Here is a 15503-nt window from a genome sequence, read left to right as displayed (position 1 = left end):
CCCATGCTGTTTTCAGAACCTCTAAATAGAAAGCTTGATTAACAGCCTGACCTGGTGGAATGAACTCCAAATGCAGTATCCCCCTCACATTAAAAAAAAAAGAAGAACATTGTCTTGATCTTGGATTTCATTTGAGGAGTTTTGGGGGGCAAGGTGATGATGGTGTCTTCCACTGGCTTGATTATGTTTGCTTTTGGGGTCGTAAAAACAGCACCATGTCTCATCATCAGTAATGACCTTGGGGAAAAGCCAGGGTCACTTTGGAGCTATTCTTCCCAAGCACAGCATGTTTCCACTTGGGACTCTTTTCCATCTTCAGTCAGGACTTGAGGCACAAATTTCTCAGTGACCTTTCTTATTCCCAAACCATCCACTAACATTCTCTGAACCGAGCTCCAAGATGGTCTCAATAACTTCCCCAACTCTTCAATGGTCCGTCATTAGTCTTCAAGTACAGTTGCAGGAATTTGGTTGACATTTTTGTCCATTCAGGAACTAGACATTTGTCATCAGTCAACATTTCACCATTTTTGAAATGAGAAAACCGCTTGTGAAGTTGAGTTTTTCCCGTAGCGCTGTTCTTGTAAGCTGTGTTCAACATCACAACAGTTTCTGTGGCAATTTTCCAGATCAGGAAACAAAACTTCACAGCCACACACTATTCCCTTAAATCTACCATTAAAAAAAAAGTTTTGAGAAAAATGACTTTTACAAAAAAATTCACTGTGACCAGAGAGAACCTTCCCAGGCAACACCACTAGGTGCACTAACAGAGAGAGTTGTGAAATGCTTGCCTAATGGGAAAAATGTGTATACAAAAGTTCTGCCAGCGGAGCTTTCTTACTTTTTTGGTTTTGTTTTGGAGGGTGCCCCTCATATTCCCTGCAATGGTATTGCTGGGTCATATGGTATTTCGATTGCCACCTGTTTTAGGAATCACCATATCACTTTCAACAGTGGTTTATTCATTTACAAGCCCACCAGCAGTGTATAAGAGTTCCAATCTCTCCACATGCTCTCCAGCATTTGTTGTTCTCTATTGTTTTAAATTGGGCTAGGCTTACGGGTGTTGGATGGTATCTCATGGTTGTTTTGACTTGCATTTCCCAGATGGCAAGTGAACAAGAACATTTTCCTCATGTGTTTATTAGCTACTCAGGTGTATCCTTTGTGAATTATCTATTTAGGTCCTTTGCCCACCTTCTCAGGGAGTTGTTTTTTCTTGTTGTAGGCTTGTAGTATGCTGTACATTTTAGTAATTAGTCCTTTGCCCGTTATGTCATTGCTAAACATTTCTTCCTAATCTGTGGGCTCTTTTAACCCTTTCAATGAAATCTTTTGATGTACACAAGTGTTTTATTTTATTTATTTATTTATTTTTAAAGAGCCCACTCTGCTTTATTTACAACACGCAAGTCGTCTGGACAAACGGACAATAGAATGAAAAGTGAGAGAAATGCCATCTTTCTGCTTACCTTCCTCCCTCAACCAGGCTCTGATACTTCACTTCTGAGCTGCCATGCCAAAAAGGGAAGTCCAAAATTAAAAATACAGCTGCTGTATAAGAAAATAAATGAGAAGAAATGATGAGGGAGGGGAGTGCTATATTTACACTAGAGTTTTATAGACTCTATAAAATTCTGTCCTAATTCCAACCCTGGCCCAGAAACTGAGAGATGGCAGGTCCAAGGGTCAGGAATTGTGTGTCTAAAGACCCAGACACCTTCTCACCCTGAACTGCAGTGGGTCCATGTTCAAGTCCAGAGGTTGGAAGGTGGGGATGGGGAGAAGAGGAACGTGACACATATTTCTCCAAACAGGTCTCCCATGGGAAGTCCTGCCTCAAATAGGACCATGTCCATGCTGCAGGGGATGACCAGGGGCCCCAGGAGATCCGTTCCCCAGTCATGCTGTCCAGTGGAGGGCCCAGTCTGGGGCTGCTGATGTCAAGGCTCTCCTGATGTGGGAGGGCCTCCTAACCACCTGGCCACTGGCACTTCCTCGCCTTTCTGGCAGTAAAAAAGTTAGGGACATGGGTCTTCTTAATCTTAGCATGATAGAGGCGGATCTATGTCCCACACAGGCTCTACTCAATCATGGGCCGCCCTGCAAAGGGGTGTCGGCAGTAACATGTGATCAGATCATATGAGCCGTCACTTGATGTCCTCATCCATGACCTGAATCTCGCCTTCACTAAAACTGGTGTCTCCGTCGTGGCTTGTTTCAGTGCTGCCCGCCTCTGTGTTTTTATTGTCAATAAATGGGGCTCCTTCAGGGGGTCCTGTGGCAAGTGGCCTAGGTAGAAGCCTCAGGGGGCATTGGTGTACAGGCCCTGGAGTTTCCTCCTCTTCTGAATCTGTATCACTGGGGTGCCCAGAGTGGTCCAGGAGGTGGGAGTCTATCCCCACCACCATGCCTCCCTCTGCCTTTTTCAACCTCTGTTTCGTGCTCTTATTGATTCAAGACCTCCCCCCTCCCCCCATCCATCACCAGGGGCTGACCGAGCTTTCCCAAGTACCCCAAAACCAGTGCCTCCTTCAGGTTTTTTTGGTCCTTCTTTAGAGGTGGCTAAGTGAGGTCCCCCTGGGAAAGGGGCAGTGGGGTGAGAGCATCAGGGGACTGGGAAGTATGTGCCAGGGATGTGGGGGACAGGGGAGATGCCACTTTAGGGCCATCCAAATCAAAGAGAGAGCCCTTGAGCTTCATCTTCTCAAGCAAGGTGGTGCTGTCTGGGGCCTGCAGGTGAGAGACCGACGGAGACCTTGGGGGTCCTTGCTGAGTGGGGTGGGAGGAGATGCTCCTCTGGTATTTGCTTTCTTGAGAAGGGTCTGGATTGTGCAGAGCTCTGAAAGAGCTGAGTTCCAGCCTTCTCTATGTGCCGCATTCTCACCACGCCATGGAGAGCTCGCCAATCACTTTCCTCTTTGTTGCAGGGCGACGGGGGAGGGGGTGAGGGGGATGTGGCCAGCATAGGCCAAGACAAAACCAGAGAATGTGTTGAAATCCTCTATTGTTCTCCACTGTGTTTCTGTTGGCTGGATCTCTGCCTTTCTGCCTTCAGGGTGGAGGTGGACATGCTTAGGGTCCAAGACTGCCCAGGAGTTCTAACCCTGTTGGGGCCCCACTTGCACACACTCCAACCCCCACCCCCACATGCCCCTCTCCCCACTGTTTTACTTTCAATAGGCCCCATTCATCTATTTCGTCTCCCACAGTGTGTGCTGCCTGCGTTATCTCTGGTAGCGCCGCCCCCCCCCCCACCCCCCCTCCGCCTGTGCGCCCTGCACTAGGGCCTTTAGATTTGCCCCGATTATTTTGCTGATCCTGGTAGCTTTGAGTTTTGAGATGTTATTTTCAGAGTAAGCTCAGGGGGAAAGGTTAAATGGAAGAGCATTATAAATACAGAGGTCGTCTTCTTTTGTGTTAACATCTGTATTCCTTTATATGAAAATTGCATGTAAGATTTTAAATACTTTAATAAGTTAATTTCTTTTAAATGCCAGCATATGGTTCTTTTAATAACGATTCTAACATCAGTTAGTGAAGAACTTCTTAACGACAGTATTAGCTTGTGAATTTTGAGAAATAACGATTGGAAAGACATCCAGCCTACGTTTAAAATGAAACAGGCAATGAGACAATCCCTAAGAACCTAGATAATGAAAAGAGTCCAGAGAGATGTCAAGGACACGGTGTTTGTCAGAGCTGAGATTGTACCAAGGGCTCTCAACCCAGGTTTCTAACTCTTGGTTTTTCTTCTTCAATCACAATTGTACGCAGTCACTGAAACTGCAATGATGTGGCCGATACTCAGTTTTGACCTTTGAGTGTCTGGGTTCATCCTAAGAGGAAGTTACACTGCATGATGATTTTGTAACGTGCTTTGATTTAGCACAGCTCAAAAAAGGGAGAACAAATAGCCAATGTTCAGATTAGTTACAATAATGATAGTCATGAGGTAGCAAACATCCTGATTAAGTCAAATGAAATATATCCATTGATTACATATAGACAGTGACAAAGGGAACTGGAAGAACTCTATGGGTATTAGTTTCATGAGATTTTAATTTTTATTACTTATTAATAAAGCTTACAGAAGAAAATTTAATCCATGAATCATACCAGGCTTACAGCTTTACCAAATTCCTTACATAGTTTTTTCTCATCGAGTGCAAACAACAACCTGATAAGTGGTATTATCTCAGCTCATGGAGGAGAAAATGAAAGAGAGATTTAAGCAATCTGCCCACACTTACATTTGACAAGACTAGAAGGAAGCTTTAAATGCATATTTCTAGCTACAAATCCAGTCTTATTTACAACACACCAAATTGCACACTAAAACCAAGTGTTCTGGACTAGAGGCCCCTGAATCCATTGACAAAGTATGCACAATGAAGAATGGTGGATAAGAACTCCCAAAGGAATTCATGGCAATGAAAAAATGCTAAGAATCACGGATCTGCTCTTGAAAGTATCTGTCTTGTTCATGATTGTATCCTTAGGACCTACTATGGTCTTTGAGAGGTGGTAAGGAAATCTTTGTAGTGCTTGGTATATGAGGGCGAAAACAAAACAATCATCCTCACTGGATGTTTACTTAAACTGGAGTTAAGTTTACTTAAACTTGAATTGTGAGAAATTAAGATAAAACAAAACAAAACCCACTATAAAATACTACCCAGATTGCCTAGGCTACTAGAGGCCTCATGAACTGCATTAGCCTGTCGTTATCATCCAGGGAGCTGTGGTGGCATTGTAGTCTACACATTGCGCTGTCAACCACTAAGTGGGCAGTTGGAACCCATCAGTTGCTTTGAGGGAGAAAGATGAGGTTATCGAGGAGAAAGAAGAAATGGTCTACTCCCCTAAAGATTTAAATTCTCAGAAACCCCCAGGGGCAGTTCTGCTTGGTTCTGTAGAGTCCTCATGAGTTGGAATGCATTTGATAGCAGTGGGTTTGGGGTGTGCTTTTATCAATAGCCTCCTGGAAGGGAACACGGGCTGATACTTTGATCATATCGCTCATGCAAGTGCATGACAATTATTTCTTTGTCAAATTATCTGAGGGCAATTTAACATCAGCAGGAGGCACTCTGGGGAAGTTGAACTATAAATACTTTCTATCATCCCCGATACATTTACCGAAATGAAGGTAGGAGTTAGAAATCATGATGTTACTCTTTAAATAGCACTATATTTAATTAATAGCTATTTATATTAAGTAGCATGTGGAGAGATCCACAGTGGCTGTCAAGTACTCTAAACCTTACCTGCCCACCCCCACCCATGTATTTCTGGGTTATGTTGAGCATACAGGTGAATCGTTAGCACTTCATTTTCTGATTTCTCCAACTACACGTGAAATATTGCTATCTAACTGTGTCTGCTAACAACAAGGTCTGCTAGAATGCAGCGATGGTAAAGCTCATAGAGTTTCCGAATTTCCTAGCCCATCTCTACATTTCTGTGTAAAAGCCTCCAGCCATGCAATTTCTGCCCTCAGCCTGGCCGACTGACTTCTCTTTTGCACGTGGGTCAGTCTCATCATTAACAGGGTTGTATTTAATAGTCTATTTTACATTGGCCAGGGAATTCAGAGAGTGCTCAGTTGTCTGCGTTAGATGGCTCTTCCGTGGTCCCAGGTGGTTTTGCTGCTGTTGAGTCAGCCCTGACTATGGCCCATAAGCAACCAAATAAAACACTGACCAGGCCTGCACCAGCCCCATGGTCAGTTAGGCATGGAAGTGTTGTTTGTGTTTGATAGGATTTTCATTGGCTGCCTTTCTAAAATAGACCACTAGGCCTTTCTTCCTGATCTGTTTCCATTTGAACTCCCTGTGGTAGTTGCATAATCTGGTGTCAATCTGGGACTGGAGAGAATAAAGAGTGAAAGGGTGGACTTAATCTGTCAATTGGGTCATAGCCAATGAGGCCTCTGTGGGCATGGTATTTCCTCTTTGGAGGTGGGAGACATTTTATCTCTCCGTGCTCACCCCCTGAGAGACTCTCTACTGATAAGACACACGGGGCTATGCTGATGGCAGTGAGAACTCTGGACCTGGAGGAGCCACCTGCAACTGTTGAGATGCTGACAGCACTCCTGGATCCACAAAACTTCCCACCCACTGGACTGTGATCGTCCTGCATGTGGTGTCATTGCATGTGTTTCGTGAGTCTGAAGAGGACTTTCTTGATTGGTAGCGGGCATATGGGCTAATTGTAGACTAATGGACTTGATCTAGACTGGACTGGGATGTTTTCTCAATATACAGTTTCTCTTGTATATAAAGCTCTTTCTTATACACATATGAATTTGTTTCTCTAGTGTACCCAGACTGACACACTCCCTCTTAAAAACTGTTTAGTATCAAAGCAGCAAGTAAGCTATTTACACAGGTGACTGGTTCTGCTTAAAAGGTACATTGACATGGAAGGCAAGAATTCAACCAATGATTCACCACTGTGCCCACTGGTCTGTGTTAGGCAGGGCTATCTAGAGAAACAAAACCAGGACACTTATGAATATAGATTTATATAGCACAAAGGAATATAACAGTTAATTAGCCCACACAGCAGTTCAGAAGGCTCAGTTAAACTCACTTCCATGGAACAGTTAATATACTGGAAGTCCTTCAACTAACCAGGGCTGCTGGGTGCTAGGTCAAGGAAGTAGACAGCGGAATCTTCCACAGGCAGCAAACAGCAGGGTGAGTCACCAGCAATCAGGAGCTCAGAAGCTTAGCAAAGCAGGCCCGGATGAAATATCAAACCCAAGCAATTCAAGATGACAGAATCTGCCAGACTCCAGCTCAAGTAAAGTACACACCAGCAGTATGGCGAATCAGGTCTTGAAGGAACCTCAAGCTCTAGCGACAAGATCCACAGGTTGGGTGCCCCACAGGTAGTGTAGCTCACAAGTTGAGGCAGAGAACTAGCTAAAACAGTCGCGGGCTGGTCTGATCACCAAACAGCAAGAAAGAGAGGGTTGGGCCTTGCCAAGTCATTTATCTCTTTGCCCTCCAATCAAACTGGCACCTGATTAATCCCACATGTTCCTATTAGCCAGGTTGACTCAATAAACCTACCTGTCACATGGTCCTTTGGCAATTTTTATTTCTTTCTCATACTATCTGTCATTGCATCATATTTGCTTTCATCTTCTCCTAGGCTTTATATTCTGTGTGGTTCGGCAGCATTTATTTTGTTTGGTTGGTTGTTAATTTAAGTGTCTGATTTAATTACAAAGCTAACAAGCTGCCTAACTACATTTTCCACCCCCACAACACAAGCTGGGTGATAACTGAGTCGCCAGCTAAAATATTAAAAGGTGAGAAGGTTAAAAACACAAACAGTCCTCAGATTCAGTTAAGGGAGGCTGCTACATACAGCTAACCCAGACCAGGGGTACTCCTGACTCCAGGGAGCTGGCAATCATCCTGATAACCCTATGCAGATCACTTACCTCACTAGTCCTTTTCTGGAGCCCTCTTCATGAATAAGGATAATACTTTGTTAAGTCTATTTCTGCAGACTTTGCAAGTTGTTTTATCTATAGTGTCAACTTTCAAAAGGTTGTTAAACTAAAGTTATCTAGATGGTAAACTAGGCAGAAATCGTTGTACAGAAAGATTAAAAAGCCCCCAAATACCACATTCTAAAAAGAAACTACATTTCAGTTTTATTAAGAGAAAGGAAAAAATAACAAAAAATTTTGATCACACGAGAAGAAACTCAACTATGTGTTTTAGAGTCCACATTCAAACTACACATGCAATAAAGACAATATTCTGCTAATCCAATTGATTTGCTGTTTGTCTAATATCAACAGTTACAAACAGAGCGGTGCACCTTGTATTTGGAATCATCCTTCCACGATTACAGTGTCAGAACCCATGGATTCTCTCGGTGTACCTGGGCTTCCTGCTCTTCAGTAAAGTTGTTTTTTAATGGAAGGTCTTGTGAGTCTCTTCAGTTTTTCCCTTGATCATATTGGCAATGGTCTTGCATGTAACATCAAGCATGACTTTTATGTCTACGGAGTTTGCAGCCAGAGTAAGTACAAAAAGTGTTCCCTGGTCAACTTTCAGGAATCCTTTGTCCCAAATAGGATTATCATCTGTCCTCTTTTCTTTGTTCTCATCATTCTCAGGAGGAGGAGGGTCATTCTTGTGGTAGATGCGCCAGTGAATGACAAGGACATTTAAAAGATATTGCTGTTTTCATGTTTGGTAGAGGAACTGGGTCACCATCTCCTTCATCATCCAGTCTCACAGCCTCCAACATGGTCTTGGTAGTCACAGATTGTTTGGCAATTTCCACATCAAGTTCAAATGTCTCTCCATCAGAACTCTGCAACCTAATTGAAGGCATGGTGAATGGTATTTTGTTTATCGTTGTGTATTGTTCTCACCAATGCCCACTATAGTCAGGGACATAGAAGACCAAAAAAATTCACCACATCAAGGCAATTTTGACATACAGCAATGCTGTAGGACAGGGTAGAACTTCCCTGGAGATTTCCAAGATGGTTATCTTTCTTCTGAGGAGCAACTGGTGGTCGCAGACTGCCAGCTTGTGGTCAGCCTCCAAATACATAATCCACTACACCATCAGGGTTCCTGGCCGATAGTAAGAGCTGGGTATATTTTACTAAGTGAATGGCAATATGGAAATTACTTCACTACACTGCAGGCTTCTTGAGGAGGAGGTGGAAATGACATCTTTTTATCCCAGCCATCCAGTGTGGTACTGGGAGCATAAGTGAGAAAGTTGGCCAGGTTTCCAACAGCTCAAAGTCCTAGATTTGGGGGTTGCTAGACCTAAATATGGCAACCCCATGTTTACAGAGTAGGCCTGTATTTCATAGGGTTCGCAAGGTTGTGATGCTTCTGATGAAGGTTGGCAACCCTTTCTTCCAAGGCACCGCTGGGGGTGTTCAAACCGCCGTATGTGTACTGAGTGGTAGGATGCTTACCAGCCAGCAGCTGGTTTGGTTTATTTTGATTTTTTTTTTAACCTAAAAGCACATGTTATCACAATGCCTATGTTTACACTGCTGACCTTGACCTTAGCAGCCCAGTGAGTAGCCCACTAGACCACCAGAGCTCCATTCTGAGAGAAACTCGGTGTCAGTGAGCACATCCAACTCGTAGCAGCCCAAGAGGGCCCCTGTGGGTTTCCCAGACTGTACATCCGTACAGAATTTATTACAAACAAACAAACCAACCACGCTCACTTCCCTCCAGTGGATTCTGACTCTTAGCCACCCTATAGGACAGGATAAACTTGCCCCTGTGCATTTCTGAGACTGTAATTCTTTTTACCACTCCCCAACAGTTTATTGGCACGGCATTTACATATCATACAATTCAATAGTTCCATTGTTCCCTCCTCCATATCAAGGGCATCGAACAGCTGCCACCACTTCAAACTTATTCGACGGAAACACCCGGGTTGTTCACTTACATGTCGAAAACACTAAAGAAACTAAATCCTCTTTAAGAAAACACCCCTCACAGGCTTGGTTGTCATAACTAATGGAGTCGCCATCTTCTCCACATTCCACCTGTCTGATCTCATGGCCATCCTTGGATGTTCTGATCACTGGCTAATCTATCACTAGCCTGAGATATATATTTTTAAACATGAGGTTAATGGGAGTAAAACCTGATCACCACAAAACTCCAAGCACTGTCTCCCATTTCTCATGTTTTTTTCATGTCATTCCTTTTTGTCCACATTGACCTTTGAACCCCTGATTCTTCTGTTATCACCCTTCATCTATCCATTTTCTTCCCATGAAACCTCCAGCCCTGGAGTATATCACATCAATGTCTATTACAATGTTTCCTCTCCTCTTATTTAATTTGCCAAGACTGTAATTCTTTACGGGAGCAGAAAGCAACATCTTTCTCCCATGAAGTAGTGGTAGACTCGGTAAATTTGAACTGGTGACCTTGTAGTTAAGCAGCCAAACACAAAACCCACTACATCACCTGGGCTAAATCTGCATAAATTAGACTTAAATTAACCTTCACTCCCTCTTTCAGGTCTCTTTGTTTCTTGTGCTGATTAAATTACAGGCATATTCCTTTCCCCTGACTTTATTAACAGGCTAACAAATAGCCCAATATATTATAAATTCAAAATATATGTCATAATAAGTTTACTTTTTCCACTTGGTACAAGTAGTTAAGCATTCAACTACTCACCTAAAGATTGTGGTTCACGGAAACATTTTGGAAGAAAATGCTAACTATTTCTGAATTTGTAGTGCACTCTAAATTAAAGATTTTTGCTTTTTAATTTTATATCCACATTCCAAACAAAACCAATTGCTGTGCAGTTGATTCTGAGTCCTAGTGAGCCTATAAGGCAGAGCAGGACTGCCCCACTTTCTGTAAGGAGAGGCTGGTGACTTTGAACATCAGACCTTTTGGTTAGCAGCCAAGTGCTTAACCAATGAGCTAGCAGGGCTTCCATACCTGTATTAGTGGCTGCAATTTGAAGCCCATTAGCTTTTGAACATAAGTTTGAAATCCAGGAGTTGGACATTGTTCCTCCTTATTTAAAAAAGTGTCTTAACTTTAAATAACATTTAAATAAAAGGTTAAGACTTTTATTCCATTCTCTTGCAGAATCCCCAATCTCTGGATGTATCAAGCTGTATTCCCTGATTCTACTCCCCAATCTAAGTTCACTTTAAGTAACCCTTTCACCAAAACAACAACGAAAACTCACCTGCTACAATCCCCATTTCTAAACTCTGAAAGTCATCTCTACTTTCCAGTCACTTGCAATAATTGAGGTGAAATTATACAAGTCTCCTCCCTTCCTCCTGTCCCCAACAGAATTCCTTGCTCACAGATTCCTATTTCTGTTCAGATATCAAGTGTCCCTAAGTGGCACAGGAAGCAAAATGCTTCCATAGTCCTAGGGGTTAATTTTAATGAGAATATTAAAAATTCAAATCAATTCCCTTCACCTATGATCTTAGACCTGAAAAAAATGCTTATGAAAATATGCTTCATTTTACCCCATTATTATGTGTTCACTAAGTTAATGATTGTTTCTACGACAGTTACTGTGAACTTGATCAAATTACATGATGCAGGTTTTATTAGCTGGCTCATTCCAGGTTTCCAATGTATCAAAAGCAAAATGTTGCTATTGTTAGGTGCCTTTGAGTTGGTTCCAACTTACAGTGACACTATGTGCAGCAGACCAAGTCAAAGTCTGGTTCTGTGCCCCCCTCACAATCGCCCCCGTGTATAAGTCCAGTTTCTTTCCATGTAGTAATCCATCTCATCGAGGGTCTTTCTCTCTTTCCCTGATGCCTGTCTTCAGGCACTGGTTCCTCCTGAGAATGTGTCCAAAGTACATGAGATCAAGTCTTGTCATCCACACTTCTTAGGAACATTCTAGCTGTGATTTTTCACAGAAATTTGTTCATTTTTATGCCAGTTCGTGCTACAATCAATATTCAATGCCAAGGCTCTAGACCCAGGAAGTATCCAGCCAAGTAATAAAGTATTCAGCTGGATTTCCAAATGATAGGCTAGTCTGTAGACATTTTTATACATTATTGCAAATCATCAAAATAAATACACTGGTTAATCATTTGGGGCGATAAACACTTTATTTTCATGAAGTCTTGGAAACCCATAGAGGCAGTTTTCCCCTGCCCTTTAGGGTTCCTGTGAGTCAGAATCAACTTTATAGCAGTTAGTTTGACATGGTTTGGTGAAATGGATCCTTGATAGTATAGTGGTTATGCATTGGGCTGCCAAGCATGAGGTCAGTAGTTCAAAGCCACCAGTGGCACTGGAAGAAAGAGGAAGCTTTCTATTGGTTCTGGAAGAAAGAGGAGACTTTCTATACGTGTCTCAGAAACCTACAGGGCCAGTTCTACCCTGCCAGACGGGTTGCCATGAATCCGAATTGACTGGATGACTGTTAGTAAGTATGGTTTGGGATTTGGGGCGGCTAGTGGGTTACTCATTGGACTGCTAACTACAAGCTTAGTGGTTTGAAACTGCCAGGCGCATCCAGTGGAGAAAGCTGAGGATTCCCCCTCCAGTTAAGAGTTACAAACGATCATGGCAACAAAGGTGCAAATGAGCTTGACACAATGGATGGATGGATGGATTGTAATAAGAGTTGTACAAGCCCCAAATAAAATGATTTAAAAAAAGAAGAGTTCCAACCCTGGAAAACTACAGGGCAGTGCTACTCTGTTCTGTCACGGAGCCGACTTGATGGCAGCGAGTTGAAAGAAGGAAAGGAGCCTGGGAGGAGCAGGGGTTAAGGCATTCGGCTCCTAACCCAAAGGTTTCTGGTCCGAACGTACACACAGCAGAGATTGGGGGTGTTCTCCAGCTGCTGGCCCTGGAGAACAATGTGGCGATCTTGTCTGTAAAGATTTCCGACTTTGGAAATCCAGTGAAGCAGTTCTGCTCTGCCCTGGAGAGTCATTATGAGTTAGAACCACTCAATGGCAACTGATTTTATTTTGATTGATATGGTGTAGAAGAAAGGACTTAGAAATGAAATTCCTTCCAAAAAAGAAGAAATGAAATGCCTGCAAACAGGGATAAGAGCTTCCATTCCAGAAACAGTGGAGTCTAACAGTTAAGGTTAATATAGGAGAGTACAGAATCCATCAGGGCTCTGTTGAAACTCTGGCTCCTGATCCTTAATCCCCTGTATCAGTTTCCTCATCTGAAAAATGGGGATTAATGATAAATGCAGCAGACATTTGCTGGAGAATCTAATATGATGGAATACTCAGTACATGCAGCCATTACTAGTTTGCGTATAATTGTAAACTATTAACACCCAGCATTAACCGAAACCTAAGGTTTCCAGTTAGCTTAACTCACTCCATGCTTGCTGTGCTCACCCTGTTGCTCAGCCTCCGCTTTGTGATTTTTTTTATAACTTTCTGTTTTGCTCAAGGACCGGCATATTATGTACACATATCTGCACAATTCTGCCTAGAGAGCCAACTGAATAACTCTGCCTGGAAGGTTGTTAAGCCATCAACAAAGATTGCATCTTGTTGTTTTATCAGATTGTTGACAACATTTACATCTTGTGATTGTCTTGTGACTGGGGCAATGGAAGCACTTGTCCGTGACTCTCCCAGAGTGTACATCCAGTGTGAAAGTACATCAGCGCTGTGTACTTTGATCACAAGTTTCCACTGAGACATCAAAACAGCCTGCAGAGCGGTCACAATCCCTGCCGGTGCCGTCTTCTAATAGAATTTATTTTTCTCGCTCTAATTTGGAATTTCTGAATTTCAATCCACCTCTCCTTATTAAGGGTAACAATAAAGACAGATTCCAGTTAGGGAAATACAAAATATGTTTTTCTGGCAAGAGACCATTTGATGTCAAAGCTTAGGACACTCTTAAAATGAGACATGCCTTATTGCTTGAATCCCAGTATACCAACTCCAGGAAGCTAAGTAACTTCACAAGGTTTGGAAAAGCCAAACTGAGGGATATTAGTTAAAGCAACACGGGATTCATCCACAATATAGGATTCTAAGCTCTTTCCCAGTGCTGAGAGGTTACAAGACAGAACCAGGAGCATAGTAAGGTTAAGTGGTCTCAGCTCACTGGTGGTGCCTGTCTCCCTTAGGAATCAAAATGCACTGCCATCCAGTTGAGTCAGGCTCAGAGTGACCCTTTGGACTGCTTCCAGAGCAGTTCATCTTTATGGGAGCAGATAGCCTCACCTTGCTTCCATGGAGGGGCTGCTGGGTTTGAACCACCAACCTGGTACTTAGCAGTCCAATATTTATCTGACAGTGCCTCAAATGGCTGCCTCTGTCCCATTTTACTTATGTCACCAAGTCACTTCATGGGGCCACTAAACGGGAGCCTGTGACTGCCTAGCCCTCTTGGTCTATGAATTTCTTAGAAGCAACCGCAGTGTCCGGTTACTTTCCAGAGCTGAGCCAGCAGCAGTGGGGTCAGTCTTTCCTTTCTCTTTGTTTCCTACTTTTTTAGGGTGAGAGAGTGAGTGAGTGAGTGAGTGAGTGAGTGAGTGAGTGAGAGAGTGAGTGAATTAGTGAGTGAGAGAGTGAGTGAATTAGTGAGAGTTGAGTGAGTGAATTAGTGAGAGAGTGAGTGGGTGAGTGAGAGAGTGAGTGAATTAGTGAGAGAGTTGAGTGAGTGAATTAGTGAGAGTTGAGTGAGTGAATTAGTGAGAGAGTGAGTGGGTGAGTGAGAGAGTGAGTGAATTAGTGAGAGAGTTGAGTGAGTGAATTAGTGACAGTTGAGTGAGTGAATTAGTGAGAGAGTTGAGTGAGTGAATTAGTGAAAGAGTGAGTGAATTAGTGAGAGAGAGTGAGTGGTTGAATTAGTGAGAGAGTGAGTGAGTGACTGTGAGAGAGAGTGAGAGAGTGAGTGAGAGAGTGAGAGTGAGAGAGTGAGTGAATGAGTGAGTGAGTGAGTGAGTGAGAGAGTGAGTGAATGAGTGAGTGAATGAGAGAGAGAGACTGAGAGAGTGAGTGGGTGAGTGAGTGAGAGTGAGTGCATTAGTGAGAGAGTTGAGTGAGTGAATTAATGAGAGTAAGTGAGAGAGTGAGTGTGAGAGAGAGTGAGAGAGTGAGTGAATGTGAGAGAGAGCGAGTGAGTGAGACAGTGAGATAGTGAGTGAGTGAGTAAGTGAGAGAGAGTTAGTGAGTGAGGGAATTAGAGTGAGTGAGTGAATTAGTGAGTGAGTGAGTGATTGAATTAGTGAGAGAGTGAGTGTGAGAGTGAGTGAGAGAGTGAGAGAGTGAGTGAATGTGAGAGAGAATGAGTAAGTGAGACAGTGAGAGAGTGAGTGAGTGATTGAATTACTGAGAGTGAGAGTGAGTGAGTGAGTGAGAGAGTGAGTCGAAATCAGTCTTTAAAGTGAAACTAAGTGCATCTCTGGCCTGTGACAGCATAAGTGAAGACCCTATCCTGGACTGAAACACTAGACCTGGGTGGTGGACAGGGGACCAATGTGCTGGGTCGTTGAAGATGGAGAACTACAGGCAGAGTTGTTGTGATGTGCCATCAAGTTGGTATCAATCCATAGCGAGCCCGAGTGCAGCAGAACAAGATGCGACCTGTTCCTGCACCATCTCACGGTGTTGCTGTGCTCAAGGTCACGCCTGCACCCACTTTGTCAATCCATCATGTGGCAGAGTGTCCTCTTGTTCACTGTCCCTCTTCTCCAGGGACTGCTCTCTCCTGTGAAGATTTCCAAAGTACACGAGCTGAAGTCCCATCATCCTCATTTCCAAGGAACATTCTTGCGCTCATTCTGAGGCAGATTTGTTTGTTGCGGCAGCCTATGGAACACTCAGGGCTTTCCCCTAGAGCCATGGTCCAGACGCATCCACTCTCCTTCGGGCTTTCTATTCAGTGTCCAGCTTTCGCATGCATATGAGGCCATTGGAAATACCATGGTTTGGGTCAGACACATCTCAGTCCTCAAAGTCACACCACCCTTGCTTT

At 43.3% G+C, this 15503-nt stretch overlaps 2 pseudogenes; both read right to left on the bottom strand.

Annotated features, from left to right (window-relative positions):
- Positions 1–1946: 1946 nt before the first annotated feature.
- Positions 1947–7438, bottom strand: LOC142451601 (PHD finger protein 23-like; annotated as a pseudogene).
- Positions 7439–7878: 440 nt separating this feature from the next.
- On the bottom strand, positions 7879–8373 carry LOC142451600 (S-phase kinase-associated protein 1 pseudogene; annotated as a pseudogene).
- Between the last annotated feature and the right edge of the window lie 7130 nt (positions 8374–15503).

This window comes from Tenrec ecaudatus, chromosome 6 (genome assembly GCF_050624435.1).
Source record: "Tenrec ecaudatus isolate mTenEca1 chromosome 6, mTenEca1.hap1, whole genome shotgun sequence".
Classification (NCBI taxonomy): Eukaryota; Metazoa; Chordata; class Mammalia; order Afrosoricida; family Tenrecidae; genus Tenrec; species Tenrec ecaudatus.
The sequence above is the reverse complement of the archived record's forward strand: the minus strand, read 5'-3'. Positions and strand labels throughout refer to the sequence as shown.